Raw genomic sequence first — 15137 nt, forward strand, 5'->3', positions numbered from 1 at the left:
AGACATGTACTCTAGTTTGAAGCAAATGTTCTCAACACAGACCTTCACACTGGAGTGGGGAGGCGTCCATCTGTCCAGGGGACCTCAGAGCCATTTTCCTCTAAGCTGACTTCATTTTTTTTTTTTTTGAAATGGAGTTTCACTCTGCCTCACAGGCTGGAGTGCAGTGGCATGATCTCGGCTCACGGCAGCCTTCACCTGCTGGGTTCAGGCAATTCTCTTGCCTCAGCCTCCTGAGTAGCTGGGACTATAGGCACCCACCAGCACGCCTGGCTAAATTTTGTATTTGTAATAGAAACAGCATTTCACCATGTTGGCCAGACTGGTCGCAAACTCCTGACCTCTGGTGATCTGCTCACCTCGGCCTCCCAGAGTGCTGGAATTACAGGCGTGCCCCACCACCTGACTTCATATCTTTTTAAAGCAAGAATGTGAGTCCCTTGCTTCTACTGCTAAAAAATAACAACAGCCAAATTCTATCAAGCATCTACTGTGCCAGGCACTTTCACGTTATCATGCCCACTTTGCCAATAAAGACCCCTGGATACTGAGTGATAAGGTGATCTGCTCAAGGTCACACTGCCAGTAAGTGCTAGAGCTGGAATCTCACCCCCAGCTAACCCTAGTCCAAAGTGCATGCTCTTTCCAGCCCTCCACTGCCTAGGCACCCAGCACTGTGGTCAATGTTATGAAAATGAGAACAAAACTAAGGGCTGTGCCCTTAAGGAGTGAGAGCCACATATGCACGACAACACAAGAGGAGTCACTGGATTCAGCGCATGTACACTAGAGCATGAGAACAAGACAGGTTAGAAAAGGGTGGTGGCCAGACGGAAGGGTGGCTGGAGAGGAGCAGCACCTTGGAAAATAATAGCACTTGCGAAGTAGCAGGTAGGGTGGGCATGGCATGGTTATTGTACTGTGATGCCGAAACTTGCACATTTTCACTTTGTTTCATTTTCTCGTCTATCTAACTTTGACTTCCCAAAGCAGGTGTCCCTGAGGATGGGAACAAGTCAGTATATCAGGAACGCTATAATGTTCATTATACTGTTTAATATATTTTATATTTTATTTTTGAGAAAAAGTGAAACAGATTTTCCAACCCAACTCTGGATGTAGAGCAGCTGACCTGCCAGGCAAGTGGGTCAAGCAGTCTCATAATAAAAGCAGTCATCATTTATTGAAGAAAATGTGTGGATCTTTCATTCACTCACTTATTTATTCCCTTTTTTCCAAAAGGATTTCAGGGAGTGAACAAACACCACCACGCGCTGAGGTTTTTACAACACTTGTTTCTTACCACCATGCCCCCAACATCTCTGGGGGGGTGCATTTAGTTGTCCACATGAGGGCAAGGGCCAAGTACAACATGGTGTCTCCAAACTCTGACATGAGGGAAACAAGGACCCCTGCTAGAGTCCAACTACACATCACATCACAAAATATGGACAAAAAGAAATCTAACTCCATCTTATAGGGACAGAATGACTCTCTCACCAGGATGAGGTTATTTGACTAAAGACAATTAGTTACACAAAGGTTATAGTTTATGGCCCTGAAGGACATTAACTAGTTTTGTATCTAACCCAGCAAACCTGTCCTAACATTTCTTTATTAAATTACATATAAATACCTCGCTCCTCAAATGCTCCTTGGACTGGTTTTCACATTTTACTGCCTCCATCGTTAACTGATGAGCTAAATAAGCTCTTTGACATATGTTTGTTTTATATTTGCATCAGTCATTTTTTTTTTAACTTTTATTTTACTCTCAGGGGTACACGTGCAGGTTTGTTCTATAAACAAGTTGTATGTCACAGGGGTTTGGTGTACAGATTATTTCTTCACCCAGGCATTAAGCCTGGTAGCCATTAGTCATTTTTCCTGATTCTCTCCCTCCTCCCACCCTCCATCCTCCGAAAGGCCCCCGTATGTGTTGTTCCCCTCTCCATGCCTTCATGTGTTCTCATCATTTAGCTCCCACTTATAAGTGAGAACATACGGTGTTTGGTTTTCTGTTCCTGCGTAAGTTTGCTAAGGATAATGGCCTCCAGCTCCATCTGATATGTCCCTGCAAAGGACATGATCTCATTCTGTTTTATGGCCGCATAGTATTCCATGGTGTATATGTACCACATTTTCTTTATCCATTCTATCATTGATGGGCATTTGGGTTGATTCCACGTCTTTGCTATTTGGAATAGTGCTTCATGAATGTAGGCATGTGTGTATCTTTATAACATAATAATTTATATTCCTTTCGGTATATACCCAGTAATGGGATTGCTGGGCCAAATGGTATTTCTGTCTTTAGGTCTTTGAGGAATTGCTACACTGTCTTCCACAATGGTTGAACTAACCTACACTCCCACTGACAAGCATAGAAACATACCTTTTACTCCACAACCTTGTTAGCATCTGTTATTTTTTGACTTTTTAATGATAGCCATTCTGACTGGTGGGAGATGGTATCTTATTGTAGTTCTGATTTGCATTTCTCCAGTCTCAGTAATGCTGAGCTTCTTTTCATATCATTGTGGGCCACATGCACATCTTCTTTTGAAAAGTACTTGTTCATGCCCTTTGCCCACTTTTTAATGAGGCTGCTTGTTTTTTCTTATAAATCTGTTTCAGTTCCCTATAGATGCTGGATATTAGACCTTTGACATATGCATAGTTTGCAAAAAATTTTCTCCTATTCTGGAGGTTGTCTGTTCACTCTGTTGATAGTTTCTCTTGCTGTGCAGAAGCTCTTTAGTTTAATTAGATCTCGTTTGTCAATTTTTGCTTTTGTTGCAATCGCTTTTGGCATCTTTGTCATGAAATCTTTGCCTGTGCCTATGTCCTAAATGGTATGGCCTAGGTTGTCTTCCAGGGTTTTTATAGTTTTGAGTTTTACATTGAAGTCTTTAATCCAGCTTGAGTTAGTTTTTGTTTATGGTAGAAAGAAAGGATCCAGTTTCAATCTTATGCATATGGCTAGCCAGTTATCCCAGCACAATTTATTGAATAAGGAATCCATTCCCCATTGTTTGTTTTTGTCAACTTTGTAGAAAATCAGATAGTTGTAGGTGTGTGGTCTTATTTCCGGGTTCTTTATTCTGTTCCGCTGATCTATGTGTCTGTTTTTGTACCAGTACCATGCTGTTTTGGTTACTGCAGCCATGAAGTACAGTTTGAAGTCAGGTAGCATGATGCCTCCAGCTTTGTTCTTTTTGCTTAGGATTGCTTTGGCTATTTGAGCTCTTTTTTGGTTCCATATGAATTTTAAAAATGGTTTTCTCTAGTTGTGAAGAAGATCAGTGGCAGTTTAATAGAAATAGCATTGAATCTATAAATTGCTTTGGGCAGTATGGCCATTTTCATGATATTGATTCTTCCTATCCATGAGCATGGAATGTTTTTCCATTTGTCTGTGTCATCTCTGATTTCTTTGAGCAGTGGTTTATAGTTCTCCTTGTAGAGATCTTTCACCTCCCTGGTTAGCTATATTCCTAGGTATTTTATTCTTTTTGTGGCAGTTGGGAATGGGACTACATTCCTGATCTGGCTTTACTATTTTTGATGTATAGGAATGCTAGTGATTTTTGCACATTGATTTTGTATCCTGAGACTTTGCTGAAGCTGTTTATCAGCTTAAGAAGCTTTTGGGCTGAGACTATGAGGTTTTCTAGATATAGTATCCTGTGGTTTGCAAATAGGGATAGATTGACTTCCCCTCTTCCTATGTGGATGCCTTTATTTCTTTCTCTTGCTTGATTCCCCTGCTTTGCCCTTTTTTTTTTTTTTTTTTTTTTTTTTTTTTTTTTGAGATGGGGTCTCACTCTGTCACCGGACTGGAGTGCAGTGGTGCAATCTCAGCTCACTGCAACCTCCGACTCCCTGGTTCAAGTGATTCTCCTGCCTCAGCCTCCTGAGTAGCTGGGATTACAGTCACGTGCCACCACGCCCAGCTAATTTTTGTATTTTTAGTAGAGACAGGGTGTCACCATGTTGGCCAGGATGGCCTCAATCTCCTGACCTCATGATCTGCCTGCTTCGGCCTCCCAAAGTGCTGGGATTACAGGCATAAGCCACCATGCCCAGCCTTTGCCCACTTTTTAATGAAGTTGTCTTTTGCTTGTTAATTTGTTCAGAGTCGTGATTTTTAACCTTAGAAATATTAGGCCTTCACAAACTAGACATGAAAACACAAGGTATCGTCTCTGGAGCAAACAAGGGCTTTGCAGGCAGGCAGATGTGGGCTCAAGTTAAAGTCTTGCTACCTACCAATTAGGACAATGTGCAAATTACTTCACCTCAGCCATCTCCAGCTTCCACATCTGCAAAATAAGGATAATGTGCACCCTGTTAATTTGTTGCGAAAATTAAGTGAGATAATACACAAAAGCATTTAATTCATTGCATGAACCCAGTAAATGGCACCTATTACTATCATAAATATGGACAGTATTACTGATAACCATTGGATTATCTGCCCTTAGGACCACATTGCCCCTTCCTATACTTGATTAGACTAGGCATGGAGACACGGGACCGAAATTTGAACTATAGAGAAGTGAAGTTGGAGCTGAGGCTACTAGTACTGTCCCTGGGCCTCTTTCCTCCTCCGTAAAGTGAGAATAAAGTGAAAATAAATTCACCTTCTTGCTGTGAGGGTGAATGAGAAATTGTGTACATTGTTTCAGAGAAGGTGTTTATAAAACTCTGCAAGATAGAACCTCACCCCCGAGTTCTGGCTTTCCAGGGCTCCAGTGGACACACCATGACCCCACTTCCCCTTTGAAAACTGGCAACTTTTGGCTATGTGTGCAAAGTGGAGGAAGCTGGTTTATAAAGAAATTAAACTTGACGTGCAGAGAAATGGAAGCAAAGGATCCTGAGGCAAAAGAGAAAGAACCAAGCATGAGAGAAAAAAGAAATCTTAGAAATCCTAGAGGATTAAAGTACCCTCATGAGGCCCAGGTCCCTGCCTGGGATCCACCAAGTACCCCTGAATGCTTGCCATAAATATTTCTTCATAGTTTATGCTGCAATGGAATGCTTTCACTTACTATTGAGTGACTTAGACTAACATTATTATTGCTATTATTATTAATATAGCATTATCCTAAGGACTCACAGAGAATGAGACAAGGCTCCCATTTTCAGCTGTGAGGTCCAGCAAGTTGCAGGAAGGGCAGGACGCAGAGCAAGGCTGGTTGCCCTGGGTTTTCCAACTTCAGCTCAGAGTAGTCCTGGAGGACCAGGAGACCAAGCCTCAGGCAGCCCCTGCATCAAACCTCAGCATCCTCACCTCTTTCTATACGATGAAAACGAAGTTCCCTTCCAGCCCACTCCACCAACATGTGCCCTTTTCAAAATTCACCAAGAGAGAAATGATCTGGAGGAGATTATGCAAATACTCCATCCTTTGCAGGTGAACCCCACTTTAATAAATATGCATCTGATTAACAAGGGAAGGTGTTTGCTTTGTAGATCTCACCTCGGTGCTCCTTCTGAAAGCCAGCTTTCAGAGTTCATTTAAACACGAAATTTCCAGCCTGATGTTTTTCATGTTACATAGGGCAAGGGTATAGATCTTAAATGCATATTTCCTGTTGATAAACGCACACATCCATGTATCCGTGATCCAAATCAAGGCACCCGGGAGACCTTCATGGCCCTTCCCAGTCCACCTCTGGTCCCACAGGATGATCCCTGCTCTGGTTTCTACCGTCAGAGATCTGTTTTGCCTGTTCTCGAGCCTCACATCAATGGAGCGACAGGGTATATCGTCATCTGAGTGTGGTTTGTTGCACTCAGCATAAAGATAGGGGATTTATCCTTGTTGCACTATCAGAAGTGCATTGTTTTTTAACGCTAAGCAGTGTTCCAGTGTTTGGAGATACTGCAACTTTGTTCACCCATCCATCTGTGGGACATTTCAGTTGTTCCCAGGTTTGAGCTATTCTGCTTAAAGCTGCTATGAATAGTCATATATAGGTCTGTGTGGATATATATTTTCATTTCTGTTGGCTAAATACTTGGGAGCGGAATTCCTCTGTTGGAAATTGTCCAACGCATGTGTGAAGTACAGAAAAGCATCCCAGGCTCGCCCTGGGCCTGGAGAGCTCGGTCTGGCCACGAGTGGCGCTTCCAGCAGGAGGGTGTCCCTCCGGGGCGAGCCTCTGGCTGGCGGGCTCGCAGCTTCTGTTTCAGCAGGACGCTTACTCAAGGAGGACTAATAAAAATCATAACTGTTCATCCACCCGCACTCTGGACTCGTGCGTTATGGCCCGGAGCCCCAGGTCCTGTGCTGTGACAAACTGGATGCTTGCCCAAGAATACAGCAGCCGGGCTGCAGAGAGAATGCACGTCTGAGACTTTCTGCTTTTCTTTCTGGTTGCCAGAATAAGTGTAATTCGGGGTATTTTATTTTATTTTATTTTATATTTTATTTTATTTTATTTTTTGAGACAGAGTCTCGCTCTGTTGCCCAGGCTGGAGTGCAGTGGCGCAATCTCGGCTCACTGCAAGCTCCGCCTCCCGGGGTTCACGCCATTCTCCTGCCTCAGCCTCTCGAGTAGCTGGAACTACAGGCTCCCGCCACCGCGCCCGGCTAATTTTTTGCATTTTTAGTAGAGACGGGGTTTCACCTTGTTAGCCAGGATGGTCAGGATGGTCTCTATCTGACCTCGTGATCCGCCTGCCTGGGCCTCCCAAAGTGCTGGGATTACAGGCGTGAGCCACTGCGCCCAGCAATTCGGGGTATTTTAAAAGTATCAGGCACTTATTAGGAACTTCGCCTCCGCATCAGCATCAGCTTCCCAAATTTAATACAAAATTCCAAAATCAACAATTCTGCGCTGAGATGGAAACAAGCCTCCCCTGGGGCCCAGCCAGCGGTTCCGAGGCCTTGGGCGTTCGCTGCGGATGCGCAGAACCGCCGGCTGGGGGCGGGGACGGCGGGGACGACGTGGGCCCCGGTGACGCCAGAGGATGGAGGGGAATGGGCACCACAAGCACCCTTCCCGGGAAAGGCTGCTTTCCCCTGAGCCTGAAGAGGCGACAGAGAGAGCCTGGGTAGAAAGCGAAGGAGGTGCGTTCCCGGCACCTCGCGCATAGAGACCAGCTGTCCAGAAACTCCCACAAAGATTGGCGGTGGGGGACACGGGCCGGAGGAGCCAGACCCGGTGAGGACCCGTGAGGGGAGGAGAGAGGAAGCTGCTACCGCAGGCTATGGAGGCCCATGTCAGAGGGCCCCGCTCCGTGTGAGCGAGCGTGTGTGCGTGTGAGTGGGCATCTATGGGAATGTGTTTACGTGTGCCTGAGTTTGATCATGTCTGGAGAGCAGGTGTATGTGAGTCTTAAGTGTATGCAGTGTTTGTGTGTGTCTGAGTCTGGATGTGTTTCTGAATGTGCACTCATGCAAGTGTGTGTGCGTCCGTGTGCACGGCCTCACTCCTGCCCCTCGCTGGTTCCTCCAATCCCTGCTCACATTCCAAGGTGGAAGTGGGACCACGGTGTGCCCATGGGAGTCCTGGAGAGCCAGAATTCAGGGGTGAGGTTCTGTCCTGCAGAGTTTTCTCAGCACCTTCTCTGAAACAATTTACACATTCTCATTCACCGTCACAGCAACCGACAGGGTTTTTATTCTCACTTTACAAAGGAAAAAACAGGCCCAGGGACAGTGCTAGTAAGGAAAGGAAGTAGCTCTAAGCCTACTCTGTCCAATCTCTGGCCACCAACTTCTGGGCCCAGCAGGCCACACATCCAGGGTGCTCCTCGGATGGGGACCCCAACCATCCCCCAATACCTTGCCTGGAGAAGAGGCCCACCCAGGTGCTGGCAGTCAGTGGAGGGGGGTGCGGAGCAGAGTGCAAGGCAAGGCCAGTGGCTGAGGCTTTGCAGCGTCCCTCCGCCTGATTAGCTCATCCCGGCATAAACAGCGGGTCCGGAGCCTGCCTTCCAAGTCAGCCAGTGCAATGGACACTGAAGGTAAGGAGTGCTATGACCCTGAGATGGTGCAGTTTAACTCCATCACAAGCGAAATAAAGACGCCATGGCCTCGGCCTTTTTGGAGTTACGTTCTATATACGTTGGCCAAGAACCAGTGTCCTCTGCCCTATGGTGTGAATGTTCCCTCCAAAACTCATGTTGAAAGTTAATTACCACAATGACAGTATTAAGAAGAGGGGCCTTTACGAGGTGATTAGGTCTGCCCCCAATGAATGGTTTAATGCCTTTATCATGGGTGGATTAGTTATCTCAGGAATGGGTTCCTGATAGGAAGGATGAATTCAGCCCAGTTTTTCTCTCTGTGTTAACATCCTTCCATCGTGTTATGATGCAGCCTGAAGGTTCTCACCAGATGTTGGCACCATGTTCTTGGACTTCCCAACCTCCAGAACCATAAGCCCAATAAACTTTTATTTATGAATTACCCAGTCTATGGTATTCTATTATAGCAGCCAAAAACAAAGACTCCACCACCAGTGGAATGAGGAAGCCAGTTGCCCTCGGCCTGTCTAGAGTTACATTCCATACACGTCAGCCAAGAACAGATGCCCTTTGCTTTGTGGGGAGCTGGGACACTATGGATTTCTGACCTAGCAGCCCACCACAGGATGACGAACGCAGCTGGCCCTGTGAGAGGAAACTTTGTGCTATCCAGACTCAGGGAGAAGGCACAATAGCGTGCTGTCCTTAACATTCATTCTGTAGTCACTGTTTCCTAGTGCCTCGCTTTATACTTTGTCTGTTTCTACTTCAGAGCACATTTTTTGGTTTTCTGTCCTGGTCTAATGCATTATTGAAAGGCTTCCTGATCACCAGTCATGCATATGGAGGAGGCTCTGGCCTCGTGCTTATGTAGATTTTTCTCTGGCCTCTGAAGTCTGCTATCAGGCTCTGGGGAGCAACTGCAGCTGCCGGCACTGCCGTAACAAAAACTCTGCATAGATGACGACAGACAGCATCAGTCCGGCCAGGGAGCCCACCAAGGACATAAAACACCACAAGTCACAGCAATACTCAGTCCTTTCCCAACACTGGCTGTTGAGGTAAAACCATTCAAAACTGGGAAAATAAGCAAAGAGATGCAACGAGTCACACTCCTGAAAATGAACAGCAATTATTAACCTGCCCCAGGGCAGACCTGTCAGCCTCCGCATAAAAAAACCAAAGCTCAGAAGCCAGATCTCAGCCTGTTCATGGGCAGGCTGCCCAGCCAGCCCTCTGCCTTCTTTACACTCAGTTCAGCTCATCCATCACCGAGGCCACAGTTGTCTGGGGGGCCAGGTCTGCACTGGGCACAGGAGCATGACAGGGCCACCTGCCCTGCCCTCATCTTACCCAGTCCAACCAGGAGATGAGACAGAAGCCTTCATTCATGCCATTCTGTGGATTGATCTATTCCACAGGTATTTACTGAGCACGTACTGTATACCTAATTCTATTCTATCAATAGACAAATGGAGCTTATGTTGTAGTGAGATGAGACAGAGAATAAACAAAGACAACATGTAGCTAGCCAAAGGTGACACCTGCTAACGAGCGATTAAAGCGGGGAAGGAGGCAAGGAGTACTGGGGAAGGGTGATGACACACATCTAAATGTTTTCAATAGAAGAGAGAGGCTGTCTTCAGTGGAGAAAACAAATCTGCACAGACCCCTGTGGGAGGGATTTAGGTGGGTGTTGGGGAGACAGCATGGTCAGAGGGAACAGCAGATGCAGGACTTTCAGGTAGGGAGTGCTTAGCAAATCAGGGACAACCAGGAGACCGTGGGAGGAGGCCGTGCTGGGCCTCAGATTTGCTTCTCTAGTGCTCAGGGGTCTTCTGGAATGTGCTGCTGCCTTGTGGGGACAGTCATGCCCCTTGGGGGGAGAGGTGGGAATTTGCAGGGGCCTGTTTTGGTTGTCACAGAGATTGGAAGCATTTCTGCCCTTTGCTGGTGGACCAGGGGCGGTGTTGAAGGCTGTGTGCAGGAAAGCCGCCCCCTACGAAGAGTTGCCATACCCCAGACCCTCCAATGCCCAGCAGGCACAGGCAGGACCTGCCCTCTGGCGCCACCACCCACACCTAACTCTGCTTTGCATGCACACTGAGGCGTGTGTGCCTAGTGCCAACACACAGTGAATGTTCCGGGACTGCCGCACCACGTAAAAAAAGTTCTCATCACCATGGGCCTCCGTCTGTGGCCACAGCGCATTCACCCAGCCCCTGACCTCATGGTGTCGTCCAGTGGAGCCACGCTTGGCATTTGCTTATCGAAGCGACTGTCATTTTACTTAAATTGTTTTCATGTTGTTTCTCTTTTATATCGTGCACAGCATGGTACAGTTTTTGGAGATGGTGGGTGTAGGTGGAGGACAGTAGAGGAGAACTATGGAGCAGTGGATGCTGGGACCGCTGTCATAGAGGGAATGCGTGGAGCAGGCACCGCCCAGCTGGACCATGGGAGGGGCAGTGGGGCAAGAGTCCAGTGAACAGGCCGGCGCCCCAGTCTAGGTGAGAGACGGTGGGGGCATGGGTCTAAGTAGCGCCTGAGGAGGTGAGCAGAAGTAGTCACATTCTGGTCATATTTTAAAGGTAAAACTTTTGGATTTGCTGACAGACCATACATGAGTGTGAGAGAAAAATAGGCCTCAAGGATAACTCCAAAACTTTTGGCCCAAAGAACTGGAAAGATACAGTTGTCACAAACTGAGAAGGGGAAGATTAAAGATTAAAGAAGTATGGGTCTGGGGGTGCCGGGAGTGCAGTCATGGATTATCGAATTGGAGTTGCCTTTTCATGGAGATGCCAGATAGCCAAATGGATAGTTCTTGGGGACAGTAAGAGCAGACAAAGGGGCCATGAAATTCAGCCTAGGAGACCAGGTAACTTCCAGGAGGAACAGACACCTGGGCTGGGACTTTGAATGATCAGCAGGAGTTTCCCTGGAGAAAGAGGTCACTCCAAGCAGGGAAGTAAGCGATGTGAGCAGAGGAGGTGCTAAAATACGTGGCGTCCCAGCCTCCAGGCCACTTCAATGGACAAGCACTGTGTGCCCAGGATGCGAGGGCCAGAGCTGATGCCAGCAGGCTACGTGGAGGCTGGGGGTCTGTCTCACAGCAAGGAGGAGCCCTTAGAGGTCTCAGAACAGGCTGAATTCTTCCATCTCTTCTGGAAAGATGACCGCTCTGATCCAGCCCCCACTTCTGAACCGACATCTGCTCACATACCTTTTCATTTTTTGTTTCCCTTTCTCTCCAAATGGACTACATGCTCCTTAGAAGGAAGGTGCCAAGAAGCTTTAGGGAGCTTGGGAAATCACAGCTACACCCCTTGAGAGGTCTCAAGGACCCCTGTTCTATAGGTAGTTGAGCAGAGCCCAGCTCTCTGGATGGAAAAGTGTCCCAGGATAACGAGACGGTGCAGGAGTGCCTGGCACCTGGAGGTGCCCAAGAAACCGCCCTGAGTGAGGCCTTTTCTGGTCACCCTCCAACAGACTGGGCAGAGGTGCGGGTGAGAGCAGAGAGTATGGCAGGGCCGGGATCACCCTCTGCCTGCCACTGTCCACGCAACATGGGGACACCCACCACCCTCCCAATGCTGCTCCAGGGGAGTCAGACCACGAGCATGGTTACACCACAGTAAAAGCAGCACCTGCATCTGGATCAGGGTGCCCTGCCCAGTTGCAGGGCCTGGCCATAGCCACCGGGCCATTTGGCCTTCCCCTGTGAGGAAGGGCCCCAGCTGTGTTGGGAGGAAGAAAGCTGGTGCCAGGACAGGGGAGAGGTCCAAGCCTCGACCCCCAGGGCCTTCTTGGGGGTGACCCTGGCCAGCTTCCCACTGCAGTGAAGGTCGATTGGTTGTCACAGGGGCAGCTGGGGTGCCCACAACCTTGCCCCTACACTGGAGAGACAGCTGTCCAGGCGGGAGAAGCACCATGACAGGCAGGCCCTGACAGTACCCCTGTAGAAGACAGGGGTGAGGCCAAGAGTAGCGGCTGTGCAGGACCAGCCTGGCTTGGCCTCACCTCCTAGCGATGTGGCCTCTGAGCTGAACCCTGAAGGCTAAGCCAGCACAGCTCCCTAGCCAAGGTGCGGCTCACCTTGTGTTCATCACACCCCACCCCAGGAACCCTTTCAGACATGGTCCTCCTGATCGCCCGCACATTGCATTTGAATAGGACAGTTGTATTGTACATCTACCTGTGTGCTGTACCCATGTGCCTGTGCTTTATTTATGAAAAGATTAAGAGCCTTTCCAGCCCCAACACCCACCATCACCATGGGGCTGCCTGCTGTGCAGCCATAAGAGGCAGCAGATGTGAGTTCCAGTCACCCTGGAGCCAGAGGCCCTGAAGGACCGAAGGGCTGGGTTCCTGGCCTCATGGGGCCACACCAAGGGGTTGAGATTGTCCTTTGCCCCAGGGAGTTGGATGTTGAGAGTCAAAGGATGGCTAGAAACTGAGGGCAGCTGAGCCTGAGCAGCTGGGAGAGCATTGTGGACAGCCCGACCTGTGGCTGAGCGCAGGGAGAGCAGGACGTCACGGACAACCCGACCTGTCATGAGCCTGCCACACCAACTGCCACCCGCCCCAGGTCAGGATGAGGGCGCCAGGAGCTAGATGCTCAGAATTGAGCATGACCCTCATGGATGGCAGGGATGAGGTTTGGCCCCGGAGTCCGAACCCTGAACTGTGAAGCCTCCTGGGTCACAGAACAGGCTGCAGCTTCCCAGAGCACAGCCTTGGGGGCAGGCAGTAAACAAATACATCACATGAAGCTGAGGACGTGGGTCTGAACTGCTGTGGAGAGACTGAGAGTGCCGGCCAGCAGGACCAGGGTACCCCACAGGTTTCCAGGACCACAGCGGGCTGGGGCTGCCACCAAGGTGCTGGTGGATGTCCAGGGCCTAGCCTGAATTTGGGAGGGACATGGCAGGGGCAGAAGTGGATAGGGCCACAGAGGCAGAGGACAATGGGTTCCGAGGGAAGAAGACTGTGGCTCAGACACTGTGGCAAGGCCGAAGGGGCAGCCCGTGCGTGTGATCAGGCATTCACAGCATGCAGAACCTCGTGGGAGCCACATGAGGTGTGGGAAGAAAGTCCGGGGCCTCCCAGCAGCTCGGGGAGCCAGTAGGCCTCATGTAGCACCATCCTTGCACTGACTGGCTCGGCGAGTAAGCGCAGCAGGAGCTTCCCTCCTCTTGTCTCCTGCAGCTTTCCCTTCACCACAGCCCAGATCTCAGTGTGTCTGGAGAGATCTCGACTCTCCATGTGGCCTGATCCACACATGTGGGGGAGGGCTTTCACTGAGGCTGGCAATGACTGGCTGATTTCTTGAGAGTTAGTGTGGGTGAGTGTGCGTGTGCGTGTACATGAGCGTGTGAACGCCGGAGCCAGTGCAGAGTGTTTTCTGTTGCCCACTGAGGGACTGAGGCCATCCTTCAGTCTGCACCACCCTCCAAAGGCAGGAGCGGCTCCTGAGACTGGAGAAACACCGCTCCTGGGTGAGCCCATGGGGGACTCATGGAGGAGGAGGATGGGCAGCAGAGAGAAGCTTCCCCAGGTGCAGGGGTGAGAGGCCTTGCCCCTGACGCCCCCTCAGAAGCCTGTGCCCTTCCCTACAATCCCTCTAAATGGTGGGATCTGCCGATTCCTGAACAGCAGAAATGTGCAGAAGCCACAGCGGCACTAGCCCCATCTACCCCGTGACTCTTGTGGGTGGACCCATTACCCCCAGGAGGGAACTGAGCCCGGGCAGGGATCAAATTTTCTGTTTAGCTGCAGCTTCCTTCCAGAAAGGCTTCTGCATTCGGTGCAAGGAGACATAAACTAAATATAGGTGTTGGGGAAAAAAAGGCAACGGGAAAACAAGAGCAAAAGAGCGTGAGGGAGGCCAGAGTTCACAAGAGAACATTCGATCTTGCTGAGCAGGGACCACCAGCTGCCGGCCAGGCAGTGGGGCGGCCTGCATGCCTGTGCCCACAGTGCCCATCAGGGGAAGCAGTGCTGTGGAGGTGGTGCACTCCTGCTGCGAGGAGATGCCTGGGCTGCAGGGAACACCTCCCTCACTCCCTGTGTCCTCCCTGCACACAGATCCTAGGAGATGCTCCAGGTAAGCCCAGGGGTAAGCCCAGGGTCTGGGGCAAAACTGGGAGGGGCCAGCAGTTTTGGGGGTGGGACAGAAGGTGAAGCCCCTAGCATGCCGCACGTTCGGTGAGATGGCCGGCCCCACGGTACAGCAGTGAGGAGGTCTCCTTCCACTGGGGAACATCACATGAGCTCTCAAATGAATCAAATCCAAGCGGAGCTCCCAGCTCCGGTACCTCTAGGGCAAACGGAGACTTTAACTCAGAAACTCGGCTTAGCACCACTAGTGCAGAACAGCAGTTCCCACCCTGATGTCTTCCAGAGGCTCAGTAAACGGCCGTTTCCATCCACACCTGCCATTAAAAAGAGGCAGGCTCCCATGGGGGGTGCTGCATGGGAGGTGAGGGAAGACCTGCACCGGTCAGAAATCTCATCTACACTGTCTACACTAGTCCCAAGACAGGTCATGGAGTAGGGGAGAGGTGTCCTCGGGGCATCTTCAGGTCCCCGTCATCTCGCTCACCTCCTCCGCTTTCCTGAAGCTGCTGATTCAGTTCATTCATTCTTTCATTCATTCACTCATCCAACAAAGATTTAGGGGCATCTACTCTACCTGGGGCTGGGGCATGGCAGTGAGCAAGGCTGGGTTCCCACACACCATGAGGTCAGGTCTGGTGGGAGAGCTGGGCAAGCGACCACCCACAGTGCATTCATAGAGTCGCCATGGCCACAGTAAAACACTGCCCCACAGTCCTAGGAATGATATCCCAGCCAAGGACCGAGGGACGTGAGGAGTTGGCCAGGTGGAGGCAAGAGGAAGTGCCCAGTGATGGAAGTGGAGGCTGCGAGGGCCTCAAGGAAGGATACTGGGTGACTGGGGCCACCCGGGGTCTCAACATGAAGTGGCACCTTCTGTAACTGGAAATCGCAAGCTCCCCTCTCCCGCGAGGCTGGCAGCATGTGGAGCTGCCTGAGCAGTCCTCCCTGGGTGTGCAGCTGGCAGGGGCCTCTCGCCCGGCTGACCTGCAAAGACTTGTGTTGAGACCTCCCTTGCAGTGTTCACATTT

At 49.9% G+C, this 15137-nt stretch overlaps 1 long non-coding RNA gene across 3 annotated transcripts in view; it reads right to left on the bottom strand.

Annotated features, from left to right (window-relative positions):
• The window catches only part of LOC129472454 (uncharacterized), a 214881-nt gene that overhangs the window by 115561 nt on the left and 84183 nt on the right, over positions 1-15137 (bottom strand). Inside the window, exon 7 of one of the 3 annotated variants that reach the window (XR_010118827.1) lies at positions 3772-4325. The exons of the other annotated variants lie outside the window; for them this stretch is intronic. This is a non-coding gene — a long non-coding RNA (uncharacterized lncRNA). Of the gene's footprint in view, positions 1-3771; positions 4326-15137 lie in introns of those variants that run through there. 3 annotated transcript variants of the gene reach the window in all.

Source organism: Symphalangus syndactylus, chromosome 22 (assembly GCF_028878055.3).
Source record: "Symphalangus syndactylus isolate Jambi chromosome 22, NHGRI_mSymSyn1-v2.1_pri, whole genome shotgun sequence".
In the NCBI taxonomy this organism is placed as follows: domain Eukaryota; kingdom Metazoa; phylum Chordata; class Mammalia; order Primates; family Hylobatidae; genus Symphalangus; species Symphalangus syndactylus.